The sequence below is a fragment of the Protomyctophum bolini genome (genome assembly GCF_963924005.1).
Source record: "Protomyctophum bolini genome assembly, chromosome: 24".
Taxonomy (NCBI): domain Eukaryota; kingdom Metazoa; phylum Chordata; class Actinopteri; order Myctophiformes; family Myctophidae; genus Protomyctophum; species Protomyctophum bolini.
Genome location: NC_137885.1, coordinates 4,951,993 through 4,967,001, shown reverse-complemented (window position 1 = coordinate 4,967,001; position 15,009 = coordinate 4,951,993). Strand labels below are relative to the sequence as shown.

Here is a 15,009-nt window from a genome sequence, read left to right as displayed (position 1 = left end):
AAGCCGCAAAAAAAAAACTAAGGGCATTTTGTCATTTCAGTTAGTTTTAGTTCGTTTTGTAAACACACAATACAGTTTCAGTTAGTTTTTCTTTTCCCTTTCTAGTTCTTATGTAGTTCAGTTAAAGGACCACTTCACCACTTTTCAACCTATCTTCATAGGTCCTCACTAATAATCATGAAAGAAATGGCGCATTTTTTTCCTACTCTGTCTGTGTCTCATAGGAGGGCAGTGGGCAGTTCAGAAACCGTCTTCCAATGACATCATCGATGGGGAATACAAGCTAATAGAAACTGCAGGCTTTCCAGTCCTGAAAAGTTGCAATGCGAAAATGGAAGCCATCCTTCTCACGATAATGAAAATCTAAAAAAAATTGTAAAAAAAATCCTGTTTAATTACTTTTTTTGCCTAATGATGATGTCACTGGAAGACGGTTTCTAAACTGCCCACAGCCCCTCCTATGAGACACAGACTGAGTAGAAAGAAATTGCGCCATTTTATCATGATTATTAGTGAGGACCCATTATATGAATAATGTATGATACGTTGAAAAGTGGTGAAGTGGTCCTTTAATGAAAATGTTTTTTTTCCGTTAGTTTTAGTTAAGCTATGATAATCTAGCTTGGACTGGGGAGAAGCGGAGTTTGAGGGGGAGGCACAACTTTTTTACCACCGGTGTAAATGTGTGCGCGCATGTGCATGTGCGTGCATGTGTGTGTGTGTCGTGCGTGTGTGTGTGTGTGCAGGAGCTGGTGTCGGTTCTGGAGGACTTCTCGGCAGTCCGAGAGGACGAGATCACGGTGGTCCGTGGAGAGAGGGTCCAGATCCTCTCCACCAATCAGCAGGGAGGATGCCTGGTCTACCGGCCCGCCAACTCAGAGTCGCCCCCTGCCGAGGGCTGGGTGCCGCGCAGCGTGCTGGGAAAGCACTGACACACCCGCACACACACACTGTACATATATGTACACACAAATGCGTACGCACACACACACACACACTGTACATACACAGAAAAAACACGTATACTGTACACACACACACACACACACACTCCTACCTTGCTCGCCGCTCGACGAAAACTCTCCGACCAATCACAGTCGACCTTTACCCCCGTGTCCCAACCTTTACTGACCAATCGACGAGCGATCTCTGACCCCACCCACCGATCAATCACGACCAACCATGACCACGAACTACACTGACCAATAGAACTACAGACAGCAACAGCAAAAAAAAAAGACAGAAGAAGGAAAAAAAAAAAGAAAGGAAGAAAATAAAACAGTTTCTTTCTCATCGGCCGACGGAAGGTGACATCACCGCCACGACGCCACGTATATGCCACGGAACACGAGCCACGACTTCATGGTACCCAGTACCCCCCCCCCCCTCTCCCCATAAGCCACGCCTCCTGGTACCCAGTACCCCCCCCCCCCCCCCCCAGGGCGGGGGTGTCGTGTCGCTCCCTCCCACTCTATCCGTTATAACTCGGATGCCTGCTTGGATTGTCCCGGTGGGACTTCAGTGTCACAAGAGAATCAATTGTTCGCATTTCACACCTGGCAAAGAAATCAGGCATGACAATGTGGGGCGGGGCGGCGGGGGAGGGTCTTTACAGTGGAAGATCAGGAAACACCTGACACAGCTTGTTTCGTCTCGTCTGCATTGCTCGGAAATATATACTTCCGCTCCGGAAGGGCTTTCCGAAACTTTATAGTTTGGGGTGAGCCAGACAAGACGACGACTGGAGGTTTTCCGATTCCGAAAGCTCGGAGTGGTCAAAAGTTGTGGTTTATAGTCGGCTCGTCTTTTCCAAAGAATAATCACGGCATCGGGAAGGAGTGCAGGGGGACCGCACGCAACTCTGAGAGGTTTCCATTTGTACCGAGTTGTTGTCTTGAGTTACAGACCTGAAAGGGTCCATTTGGTTCCATTTGTACACTCTCAGAGTTACAGACCCGTAAGGGTCCATTTGGTTCCATTTGTACACTCTCAGAGTTACAGACCTGTAAGGTTCCATTTGTACACTCTCAGAGTTACAAACCCTGTTAGGGTCCATTTGGTTCCATTTGTACACTCTCAGAGTTACAGACCTGTAAGGTTCCATTTGTACACTCTCAGAGTTGCAAACCCTGTTAGGGTCCATTTGGTTCCATTTGTACACTCTCAGAGTTACAGACCTGTATAAGGGTCCATTTGGTTCCATTTGTACACTCTCAGAGTGTAAGGGTCCATTTGGTTCCATTCGTACACTCTCAGAGTTACAGACCTGTTAGGGTCCATTTTGAACCCCCTCGAGGTCCCTGGACCCGAAGCTTTTGAGAACCAACCGAACTTGACCGCCGTGGACCTTCCTCGAGCCAATCAGAAGACTCCGTGGCATCCTGAAGATCACCAATCAGAACTGAGCATCCATGCGATTGTCATGGTGACCATTCTATATGTGGATAGTTTGTACAAACAGCCTGATGACGTCATCATCGTCGTCGTAAAGAAGAAAAAAAATATTATAATTATTAATTATGAATATTAATGAGGCAAAATGTTGTCATGTTAATGTTTGTGTGTGTGCGTGCGTGTGTGTGTGCGTGTGTGTGTGTGTGCGTGTGTGCGCGCGCCTGTGTGTGTGTGCGTGTGTGTGTGTGTGTGTGCGTGTGTGTGCATGCATGCATGCGCAAGTGTGTGTGTGTAAAATGTTAGTTTTTTCACAGATTTTGAGACTGAAGGTTTTGTTGTGTCTTAATTGTGGCGTTTCTATAGCAACCGGAGAGTGTTTGTTTCATTCATAGTGTTTGAAATGGCACACACACACACACACACACACACACACACACACACATAGAAGTAAATATATCACCATGGTTACATATAGACAGTCATGCAGGGAGTACCCCATTGGAGCCAACATGGCCGCCAATGTAGCCCGTGTGTGTGTGTGTGTGTGTGTGTGTGTGTGTGTGTTTGTGTGTGCGTGTGCGACTGTGCGTGTGTGTGTGTGTGCGACTGCGCATGAGTGTGTGCGTGTGTGAGTGTATGCGCGTGTGTGTGCATGTGTGTGTGTGTCTCAGTGTGTATAGTTGTAGCTGTACATAAACTCTGATCACATGTCACTAATAATAATAATAATAATAATAAAAATAATACTAATTCTAGAAATACAGCACTATACCTCTCTCTCTGTCTGTCTCTCTCTCTCTCTCTCTCTCTCTCTCTGTCTCTCTCTCTACAGATGTGACATGTGACCATCTGAAAGGGCCTGCCCATTGGCTATAGTGGAAGTCTGTCTTAAGACCGACCACGCCAATGATTGGCCACGAAACTCCATTGGTGCGGTCGACCTTACAACGTGCTTTGTTTCAAGGAGTTGCGACTGTAGTTGCATTGGTGCGGTTTGGCCTTAACCCATTCTGAACGGGAACCCATTTTGGTGTCGGCATCATGTCATGCTTTAGCTATTGAAAAATAGCAGATCTACAAGCTCGTAGCGCAGCCACCGAGTGGCGCGCTACGAGCTTGTAGGTCTGCTATTTTTTGAAAAATCGAAGAACGACTGACATTTTTAGAATCTGATCTCAGGTCAGAATGGGTTCATCAGACCAGTGTGTGTCCTAGTGGAAACCTCGTATGAATCTGATCTCAGGTCAGAATGGGTTAAAAACAGTTTGTGTTGCACCTTGTCACGGAGAAAAAGGGGGGCGGTTCAACTTGTCCAGGTGTGAAAAGCGAGCGCTGAATCGCCTTCGCGTCTGCGTAAGGACCCGCCGTGATTGGCCATGCAGTTCATCACTTTGAGTGGCAGTCGGGGGGGGGGGGGGGGGGGGAAACGCTCTCGCCCAAGAACATGATTTACTATTCTGTCCATATATCGGGTCGCAACTCGACCGGGGGCTGAGTCGGCTATAAGCGAACTTCGCAACGTCTGACACGGCAACTCGGGCACTGTAGCGTGCTCTGTGGTGTCTCCCGTGGCTCAAGTTGACTTGAGGCGGCGCGCCCCCCTCCATGGCTATGGTCTTAAATCTGTACTTGGAGGGGGCGTGACCTGGAAGAGGGGCGTGGCCATTTGATTTACTCAAACGCGAAGGCTTGCACACCCAGCGCTCGCGGCGTGAAATGGTGTCACTTCACACCCAGAGGACACAGAGGTGCATCATGGGAAAAGACATGGCTTGACACAAACCGGTCAGGGAGATGTCAATCTGTACCTGTCTCTCTCTCTCTCACTCTCTCTCTCCAGTTCGTCTTTGTCTCTCTCTCTCTCACTCTCTCTCTACGTCTCTGCCTGTCTCTCTGTCCCCTCCAGTGTGGGACTGACAGCGTCTCACTGTGACTGTCGTACGACTACAACCTGTCTTTCTCTCTGCCTGTCTGTCTCTCTCAATGGTGCCAACCACCACACAGCCCTTACAGCAAAGTATCTCTCTCTCTCTCTCTCTCTCTCTCTCTCTCTCTCTCTCTCTCTCTCTCTCTCTCTCTCTCTCTCTCTGGTTCCAATCAGTCACCGTTCAGTCTTACAGAATAAAATAAATATTGCATAAATAAATAAATATAAAAATGTTATGAAACATAAAAACAGCAGAATGGAAACAGTAAACAGTGTTTGTACAGATCGACCCTTTGATGACCTATATGACCTATGATGTAAGCTGGCTGCTAAAACTCTCCACTCTCGGCTGTCCTGTTTGTAATAAACATCATTTTACATCCTCTCCTGCCCCTTGTGTGTGTGTGTGTGTGTGTGTGTGTGTGTGTGTGTGTGTGTGTGTGTGTGTGTGTGTGTGTGTGTGTGTGTGTGTGTGTGTGTGTGTGCACGCTCACTAAAATGTTCATCACTTCTTATGACCACAGGGGGCCGCTACTGAGAAATGTACACCTGTGGAAAGGTAAGTCCCTCCTCAACTTTATCAACACACCCCGGGTGAACAGGTGTAAATAAATGTATCGACTCATCACAGGTGAATGGTGTAAATAACTTTATCGACACATCACAGGTGAACGGGCGTAAATAACTTTATCGACACATCACAGGTGAACGGGCGTAAATAACTTTATCGACACATCACAGGTGAACGGGTGTAAATAACTTTATCGACACATCACAGGTGAACAGATGTAAATAACTTTATCGACACATCACATCCTCTCCTCTCCCCATCTCTCCTCCTCTCCTCTCCCCATCTCTCCTCTCCCCATCTCTCCTCTCCCCATCTCTCCTCTCCCCATCTCTCCTCCTCTCCTCTCCCCATCTCTCCTCCTCTCCTCTCCCCATCTCTCCTCCTCTCCTCTCCCCATCTCTCCTCCTCTCCTCTCCCCATCTCTCCTCCTCTCCTCTCCCCATCTCTCCTCCTCTCCTCTCCCCATCTCTCCTCCTCTCCTCTCCCCCTCTTTCCTCCTCTCCTCTCCCCATCTCTCCTCCTCTCCTCTCCCCATCTCTCTTCTCTCCTCTCCTTTCCTCCACTCCCAGACTGCAGCAAATTCAGACCAATCAGATTGAACTGAGGAGTACCATGTGACACTATTGGAGAAAAAAAACCCAATTGTCTGTCACTCTCTCTCTCTCTCTCTCTCTCTCTCTCTCTCTCTCTCTCTCTGTCTCTCTCTCATACACACATGTGCACGCACACACGCACACACACACACACACACACACACACACACACACACACACACACACACACACACACACACACACACACACACACTTTTACTTTGCATGGTTATTCTTTTTTATACTTTATACTTCTGTGTCACTGCATCTTGCTCCACTACAATTATTTGAAAACTATTTTTGCTAATAGTTACTTTTGTATATAGGCTATTAAATTATCTATATGAATTTGTTTAAATTCAATTTAAATAGCTCTATAATGTGAAAGTAATCATTGCTACGTATAGAGTAGTAATGATTACTATCACAATATATAGACATATTTAACGATGTTACTGAACAAATCACTCTAGCAATGATTACTATCACAAAGAGCTATTTAACACTGTTACTGAACATATACACTATAGCAATGCTTACTATTACTTTTTAAACAAACATTTTACTCTAAACAAACAATAAAAGTCCATGTGGTAATTTACGAAAGCCAGATATTGGAGGATATAATTAACTGGCCCAGAACTTGAGGCAAATTGACCGAGGGCACTGCGTCAGGCATCCAGAACTTCTGGGTGCCTGACGCAGTGCCCTGCCAGCCTCATCCTTCTCTCTCTGACTTTGTCCGTGGCCCGTGGTAGGGGGGTGCATGCTTAGTTTAGACTAGTCATTGCCATGGTTAGACATGAGTTAAAGGGATTGTGACATTAAAAAAAAGGTTTTGGAATAGTTCTTCTTTCTAATCTCAATTGCACCCAAAAAACATGAACTTTTAACATTCAGTAGATTTTCTGTGATCTGGGGTTTTCTGGCTCAAACAGGTGCTCTGATTTGCCGGCAGTTTGTCATGTAAGAGCCTGCAAATCCCATATATTATGTCAATGGGATTTGCCAGCAGATGTCACTGTTTTCACTGTGTTGCCTGTTTTCATTGTAGCTCAAAAGGCTTCCAAACCCCAAAGAAAACTTCAGACACAGAAATCCACTGAATGTTCAAAGTTCAGGTTTTATGCGTGTAATTGAGGTCATAAAACCTAAAATAAAAAATAAAAATAAAAATAAATGAAAATGAATGTCATAAAACCTTTAAGGTTAGGTTTAGGTGTGCTGCCCCGTGGGAGGTAATAGGGTTAGGGTGAGGGTTTGAGATGGGTTGTATAGTTGTAGGACTAATGACTGGTCTAACCAATGACTATATAGTCTAAACCAAAAACTGTCTAAACTAAGTACTGCACCCGTGCCATTCGTAGCATAATTGTGTAGACTCCATCCAGGGCTTTTTCTTGTTGTATTGTATAAGGGTCCATGTCTCGGCCCCATACAGCAGTTAGCCTACTGACTCACTCAACAGTATAGCTATGAACAGCCGCCGGGGTGCATACTTAGTTTAGACTAGTCATTGGTTAGACATGGGTTAAGGTTATAGGTTTAGGTGTGCTGCCCCGTGGGAGGTTAGGTTTAGGGTGAGGGTTTGAGATAGGTTGTAGTTGTAGGACTACTGACCGGTCTAACCAATGACTAGTCTAAACCAAAAACTGTCTAAACTAAGTACAGCACCCCAGCCGCCTCAATTAAGGTCTTCTCCCATCTGATTTCCATACACTCTCCTCATCCCGTGTAATAAACAGGATAATGTATGGCTATAGGTGGTCATTGTTGGGAGATAATTCACCTTCAGGGTGGTTAACCACCTCCACTCTGCGTCGGCGGTTAATCACTCTTTCAGTGATTTATCTATCGATCAACAATGACCACCTATAGCCATACATTATAGGCCTTTACTTAACACGTTTAAAACAACTTCTCACTGCTATTCGTTGAGTGCTAGTGTCCTCTAGTGGTGAACTCTGAATACTGCACGTTTATTGTAGTATTATATTATTTTATGTTGGCTCTGTTTCTGTACTTTGACACCCCCCCCCCCTCGACACAATTTGCACGCCCAAAAATCTCTTAATAAAATGTCCCTCTGCTTTTACAGTTCATCACAATTGTTAACACACAGAATTTGACAATTTGGCACAATTTGCACAACCTTCACTTCATGTACCTAATCACTCGACACAATTTGCACGACTTCACGCTCCCTTATCTGCATTAGACTCTGACGTTCCTTCTTTACACTGTGTGTGTGTGTGTGTGTGTGTGTGTGTGTGTGTGTGTGTGTGTGTGTGTGTGTGTGTGTGTGTGTGTGTGCCGGTGTGTGCGGGCGGACGTGTGCGTGCGAGCGTGAGTGCAGGTATATGCAAAATGCGGATTGTTGGAATCCCAAGCTGATTGTCATGATTTTATTTAATGACACTTAATGAGGATGAAGTTCAGTTCCCTTTTAGGGACATTGATGATGATGATGATCTAGAATCCACTGTTAATCTTCTTAACAATGGGAGTGATTCCATACATCTACTATATTCAAAATATGAAAATCTCAATTTAAAAACTTTTGATCACAAAATCCACCATTTTGGTAATGATATAGATCCGGAAAACAACTTCTTTAACAGGATTAGTAATACCTGTGAGTAGGCTACTATACTGATAAGCAATTTAAAGAGGTGCTCTCTCAATAATTCATTTCAACAGCAGGAGCTTGTACAAAAAGTATAAAGAAATTGAGAAATATCTGTGTCAATTTATTTAAATTCAGCGTAATAGCGGTTTCCGAAACCCGGTTAGAAAAAGAAAAAGGTTATGATGTGCCATCATGTGGGAATGGAGGGATATGAATTGTACACAATGGACAGGGCCAACTCAAAATCTGGGGGAGTTGCACTATATGTAGATGCGGCTTAAGATGCAACATGATCCCATCAATGTCAACCACCATTGATGGAATTATGGAATGCGTAACCATTGAAATTGATGTGGCAGATTCTAAAAAAACATAATCATAAGTTGTGTGTACAGAACACCTGGATCCTGTCTAGACACATAATTTAATCAGAAGCTTGATAACATGCTCGATAATATAAACAACAAGGTATACATATATTAACTGGTGCTCTTAACATTGACCTCTTGAACCCTCACGGGAATGCTAAAACAGCCGATTTCATCAACGGAATGTACAGTAAAGGTCATTTCCCAATCATCACTAAACCAAGTAGAATCACAACAGATACAGTACAGCCACATTGATTGACCATATATACACCAGTAAGACGCGCAAACGCGGGAAGCGAACGCAGCTGAGACCCTGCAGATCATGTCTGTCTGTCTGTCTGTCTGTCTGTCTGTGTGTCTGTCCCGCTGTTACTGTATATGTGGACCTGGCCCCTTTTGTGCCCATATATGGAGCTGAGTGGACCTGGCCCCTTTTGTGCCCATATATGGAGTGATTGCTGATGCAACACACTCCATATTTGGATAGCGGGACAGACACACAGACACACGGACAGACAGACAGACAGACATGATCTGCTAGGTCTCATAGTAAGTGCTCACTGCGTTCGCAATAAATGCAATATAATGCCCCAAACCATGGCCGGCCTACTAATAAATGACATAAGTGACCATCTCTCCCTGTGTTTGGGATATTCCAACAGCTTCTTAAAAAGGAAAACAATATCAAAATGCACTCCCATAATAAGCTGATAAGATGTAGAACACCCGAATCCGTTGCTGCCCATAAAGGTTGACCTAAGTATGCAAACCTGGGATGAGGTCTAGCTCTGATCCATAGCCTTCTACTGCTTCTACGATTCTGCCCTGCGCAGTACAAGGCTATGGGACTTACAATTTTAAATCTCAAATCGAAATCAGACCAGCCTCTCCTCTTTGGCGTAAATAAAAATAACGTTTTTGCTACTCACCAAAACAAAGGCGTGTCAATAGAAAGCCTACTTTCCTTAGTGGAAGCACTCTGAGCCCCCCACCACACGTATAAACTGTACTTTTTGGCCAAAAAGAGATTTTGTTTCACCGGAGGAAAAATATTCTCTATGAGGCAGTTCTCTGGGCAATATCAGTAGAGGGCGCAGCGGAGTAACTAAAAATGTTTTTTTTCCGGTGGAAACAAAACCCCTTTTTGGCCAAAAAGTACCGTTTATACGTGTGGTGGGGGGCTCAGAGTGCTTCCACTAAGGACAGTAGTCTTTCTATTGACACAACCCGCCTTTGTTTTGGTGAGTAGCAAAAACGTTCTTTTTATTTACACTAAAGAGTAGAGGCTGGTCTGCATTCATGCGAGCGGCGGAAGTTGATAGTAACATAGCTCTAATGCAACGCATTAGAGCTATGGAACAGAGCTAGGATGAGGTCTATGATACTGATGACCCTGACCAGGCCTATGATGTCTTTCTGTCTACTGTGCTCAAAGTTGTATGATAAACACTGCCAACGACCTAATTGACCTCTTTTTTAGCAACTCCCACAGCGCCAACGACGTCTTTGTCGTCTTTTTCAGACGGGTATAACATTGGACCAAAAAAAAAAAAAAAAAAAAATCTTTTTTTTTTTTTTTTTTTTAAACAAAAAAATGAAAATTTAAATTAAATATAAAAATGTATAGAGACTGGCGCTTAGGGACTTTTTGGCACTTCTTAAAAGCGATGAATGAGTTAAGACAGTCCAAACTCAAGAACAAACTTAAGCAAGATAAACCATGGATGACCAAGGGCCTTGAAAATGCATGTAAAAAGAAAAACACATTATATAGATTATATATGAAACATAGAACAAAGGAGGCAGAAAGTAGATATAAAAAATTAATTAATTAGTATTATAAGATATAAAAAGAAGGAATATTATCATAAACAATTGGAACAGCACCGAAGTAACATCCAAGGTACATGGAATATTTTGAATAGTATCATTAAAAAGGGCCAGGTATAAGTAACAACTACCCAAATCATTTTTTATTAAAGATGACACTATTATGAATAATACCATAGAAATAGCAAATTAATTTAATAACTTCTTTGTAAATGTCGGGCCTGCTCTTGCAAAAAAACATCCCAGAGCAGAGAGATAGTGAAGGTCTAAATGAAAGTATAATCAAACAGAATCCAAACTCAATCTTCATCAGGATTGTAAACGAAAGTGAAATCCTGGAAATTGTCCGGAAGCTCAAAAACAAGAAGTCAACTGACTGTACAGACAATAGATATGGCACTAATTAAAGACATCATAAATTGTATAGTTGCACCATTCACATACTGTACATCTGCAATCAATCATTTTTAACTGGGGTCTTCCCAAACAGTATGAAGACTTCTAAAGTAGTTCCTATTTTAAAAAATGGAGACAAATAGAACTTCACAAACTACCGACCTATCTCTCTGCTGTCACAATTCTCAACAATTCTAGAAAAACTGTTTGTGCTAAGGCTTGATAACTTAATAACACAACTAGTTGATAACTCAACTTATTAAGCAATCACCAGTATGGTTTTAGATCAAATATTTCAGTGACTATTTTTCAACGGTTAGTGATACTCACAGGCACTACACCAGAGGGAGCCCTACTGATTTTAAACCCTGCCTTTTTCATACCAATATGGGAAAAACATCATTCCTGTACTCGGCAGCAGTTCAGTGGAATGGCTTGCCTTCCAGCCTCAAGGTGACCAGTTCCTTTGATATTTTAAAATCCACATTAAAAAGATGGTTGGCCGAAAACATAGTGTAAATAGTGTAGAATAGATAAATGGCACAAATGAAAAAAAAAAAAAAAGGGGAAAAAAGAAAATAAATCCAGTTCTATTGGTTAGTTTATATAAATTTTGTTCTGTTTCTTGTTTTTTTTTTTTTTTTTTATGTTTGCTTTTTGCCTCCTGTTTTTGTCTGTATTGTACCGTTATTGACTGTTGCTCCCCTTCCCCTTTCCCCAAGAGGACCACAATGGAAACAAGCCTAACAGCTTTCTTGTGAATTATATTTTCAATAAAGTATTCAAAAAAACAGGTCCACCTCTATGGCAGTCACGGAATTGGTAGAACGTATAATGTATCTACAGCAATTGACAATAAATATGAATATACTGTAGGGGTCTTTATTGATCTGAGCAAGGCATTTGACACCATGCATCATGGCCGGCTCCTAAAAACAATGGAAAGATATGGTATACGAGGAACTGCAAATGCATGGCTGGAGAGCTACCTCGGCAACAGACAACAGTATGTATGAATAATGTTGAGTCTGAAAAACAAAACATCTCATATGGAGTCCCACAAGGCTCTGTACATGGTACTTGGGCCGAAACTGTTCATAATGTACATAAACGATATATGTGAAATAATGGAAAACTTAAATTGCGTATTGTTCGCGGATGACACAAGTCTGTACTGCTCAGGGGGGAGCCTCGAGCAGCTCCTGGACACAGTAGAAAAAGAGCTTATAACTCTGATAAAAATGGTTTGATATTAATAAACTGTCACTAAATCTAAGCAAAACCAAATTCATCATCTTTGGAAACAGGAAAATAGGCAAACGGATCAAAATCAAGTTTGCCGATGTCGAAATCGAACAAGCACAAGACAGTACATTTTTAGGAATTATAATTGACAACAAACTTAACTGGCACACACACACACACACACACATAAACAATTTAAGAACCAAAGTCTCTAAAAACTATCGCAATACTGTATAAGATGAAACCCATTTTGGACCAGAAATCACTATACTTACTGTTACTGTATTGCTCCCTCGTACTTCCGCAACATCAGTTATTGTGTGGAAGTATATGGGGGAGCAACTATAAAACAAACATCAACTCCATATTTCTTCTCCAAAAGAAAGCAATCGTATTTATAAATCACGCTGATTATTACACACCAACAAATCCACTTTTTATTCAGTCACACACCCTAAAAATTGCATGATCTGGTAGATCTCTCGACAGCAGTTATAATGTATAAAGCACATCCGCCCTGTGTTCAGGAGTTGTTCGAGGCTCGAGAGAGCAGGTACAATCTCAGGGGATTCGGCATATTCAGGGGGACTAAGGGCCGATTCATACTCCTATTTTAGAGCCGAATAAAAGTCGGTTCGGCTCTACAATTTGACGTCATTTGAGGTTCGGGGGGGGGGGTACCGTCCTAAAGTCGTCTCTTCGGTGCTACTTAAAATTTCTGACGAGCCGAAATCATTTCGGCACTACAGCGCCGAAACAGCGGTAAAATAGGAGTATGAATCGGCCCTTAAGGCAAGAACCAACAAAAAGGCGAGATGTATAAGCGAAAAGAGGTGTGAAACTATATGGAACGGCTGACTTGAAAAAGTGCGGCTCAATTAATTAATTAATTTAAAAGAATGTATAAATCTAAAATTATAGATAAGTATAGAACATTATAAACCTAGTATTTTTTACTAATCATATCTAAATCATATTAGTATGACAAAGTAATATAACAACTATATAATAATCATATTATATAACATTCTTCTCATGTGCGACTCTGGATTCTGTGTGATCAAAATCTGTCTTCTCCTGGTGTATCTTTCATTTTTACTTTTCCCTTGTGTTTCCTTTTGTGTTTGGTTGTTTTTTTTGTTTTGTTTTTTCTCTCTCTCTTCTGTTTTTTTCTCTGTCTCAAAGCATCAACCTACAGCAAACAGATATTCAGATCTAAAAAAAAAATGCAGGTATACTTTTTGAGCAATTTGTCTGTCTGGGACAATGTGAGCTTCCACTGGGGGCTGCTGCAGGTGCGTGAGTCCCATTTGAGGAGTTCTTTTCAGCTAACAGTTGTCGCTTGCTGCTGGGGGAAACTGAAAAATACACAAATGGAATCCAAAAGAAAGTATATGCACATTTCAACAACAACTGGCAATAGAAATCATATACTGCCTTCAGTGCCACTCCCCCTACCTAGACATAATATTAACCACCGTATCCTCCGTCCACTGAAGCGTGCATCTGCTCCACCCAAGGCCGAACTAAACATTAGTATGGCTCTTTTAAATGTCAGGTCCATGATCAATAAAACTTTCATCCTGAAGGACTTTTTTATGTCTCACAAATTGGACATTATGTTCCTTACAGAGACCTGGCAGCCTGTAGGTGACCTCTCAGCATTTTCAGAACTCCTCCCCTCTGACTGTTCCTTCTTCAGTTCCCCTCGAACCACTAGCACTGGTGGGGGCCTAGCGACAGTTTTTAATTCAAATTTAGATTGTCAACTGATTGAACCTGCCCGTCGTTACCCCAGTTTTGAGCTCCAGCAATTCCGGATAAACCTGTCCTCTCATGTATTCTGTGCTGTCATCTATCGCCCTCCAAAATACAACGCAGGTTTCATCCAGGACTTTGGTGACCTCCTATCGGAAGTCATGGTCAACTATGATCATATTGTGATCTCTGCTGATTTTAATGTGCATGTCTGCTGTGAATCAAAACCCCTAGTAAAGGACTTTCTTAATCTTCTCGATACTTTTAACCTAACACAATCAGTTACCGGTCCTACCCATGATAAGGGGCACACTCTTGATCTTATTTTGTCTCATGGTCTATCTATCACTGTCACTGACATTTGCACGTCCTTCTGTATCTCCGATCATTTCCCCATCCTATTCACTGCCGTTATTCCCTGTTCCAAAATTAAATCTGCTGCCCCTGCCCGTCGTCAGCGCACCATCACTTCTGCCACTGCTCCTCATTTCTCCCGCATTTTTAACAATTCAGCAATTTGGGCCCTTGATCACACTAGCACTCTGAGTGCGGAGGAACTCCTCTCCATGTTTAACCATACATGCACTAGCACCTTGGATTCCGTTGCGCCCTTTAAGCTCAAAATTAAGAGCACAAAAGCACTCTCTGAGCCATGGCTTAATGTTAACACCCGCAATCTCAGACGAGCCTGTAGACGCGCTGAGAGGAAATGGCAAAAAGATAGACTTCATGTTTCATTAGAGATTCTCCGTGACTGCCTCAGGGACTACCAGAAAGCTGCTGTAGCTGCAAAAAAGGACTATATTTCCAACCTTGTGTCTAAAAACAGTAACAAGCCACAGGTCCTCTTCAATGTCCTTAACTCCATCATAAATCCCTGTGATACATCCCCGGTTGTGCCCTCACTTACTCTCTGTGACAACTTCCTTAATTTCTTTCTAGATAAAATTACTACACTCAGATCTGCCCACTCACCTTCCCTGGTGCCGGCCCTATCCACTCCCACTGCTACCCTCACTCATTTCAAGCCTGTCTCCCTAACCGCACTCACTGATATTGTCAATGCTCTGCGACCAACTAATAGCCCCTCGGACAGCATCCCCTCATCTTTATTGAAAGATGTCTTCAGTTCTGTTGGCCCCACCATTATTTTAATCATAAACTCCTGCCTGAAGTTGGGTACAGTCCCGGCTAATTTTAAACACGCCACTATCAAACCTCTTCTTAAAAAGAATAATTTAGACCCCTCCGTCCTCGCTAATTTCCGACCTATTTCCCAGCTCCCATTTTTATCT

At 42.8% G+C, this 15,009-nt stretch overlaps 1 pseudogene across 1 annotated transcript in view; it reads left to right on the top strand.

The window, feature by feature from the left end:
* Positions 1-3,806, top strand: part of LOC308311958 (kalirin-like) — a 65,701-nt pseudogene extending 61,895 nt beyond the window's left edge. The window contains exon 55 of the transcript XR_013966267.1: positions 747-3,806. The product of XR_013966267.1 is annotated as a kalirin-like (transcript). The remainder of the gene's footprint in view (positions 1-746) is intronic.
* The last annotated feature ends 11,203 nt before the right edge of the window (positions 3,807-15,009 follow it).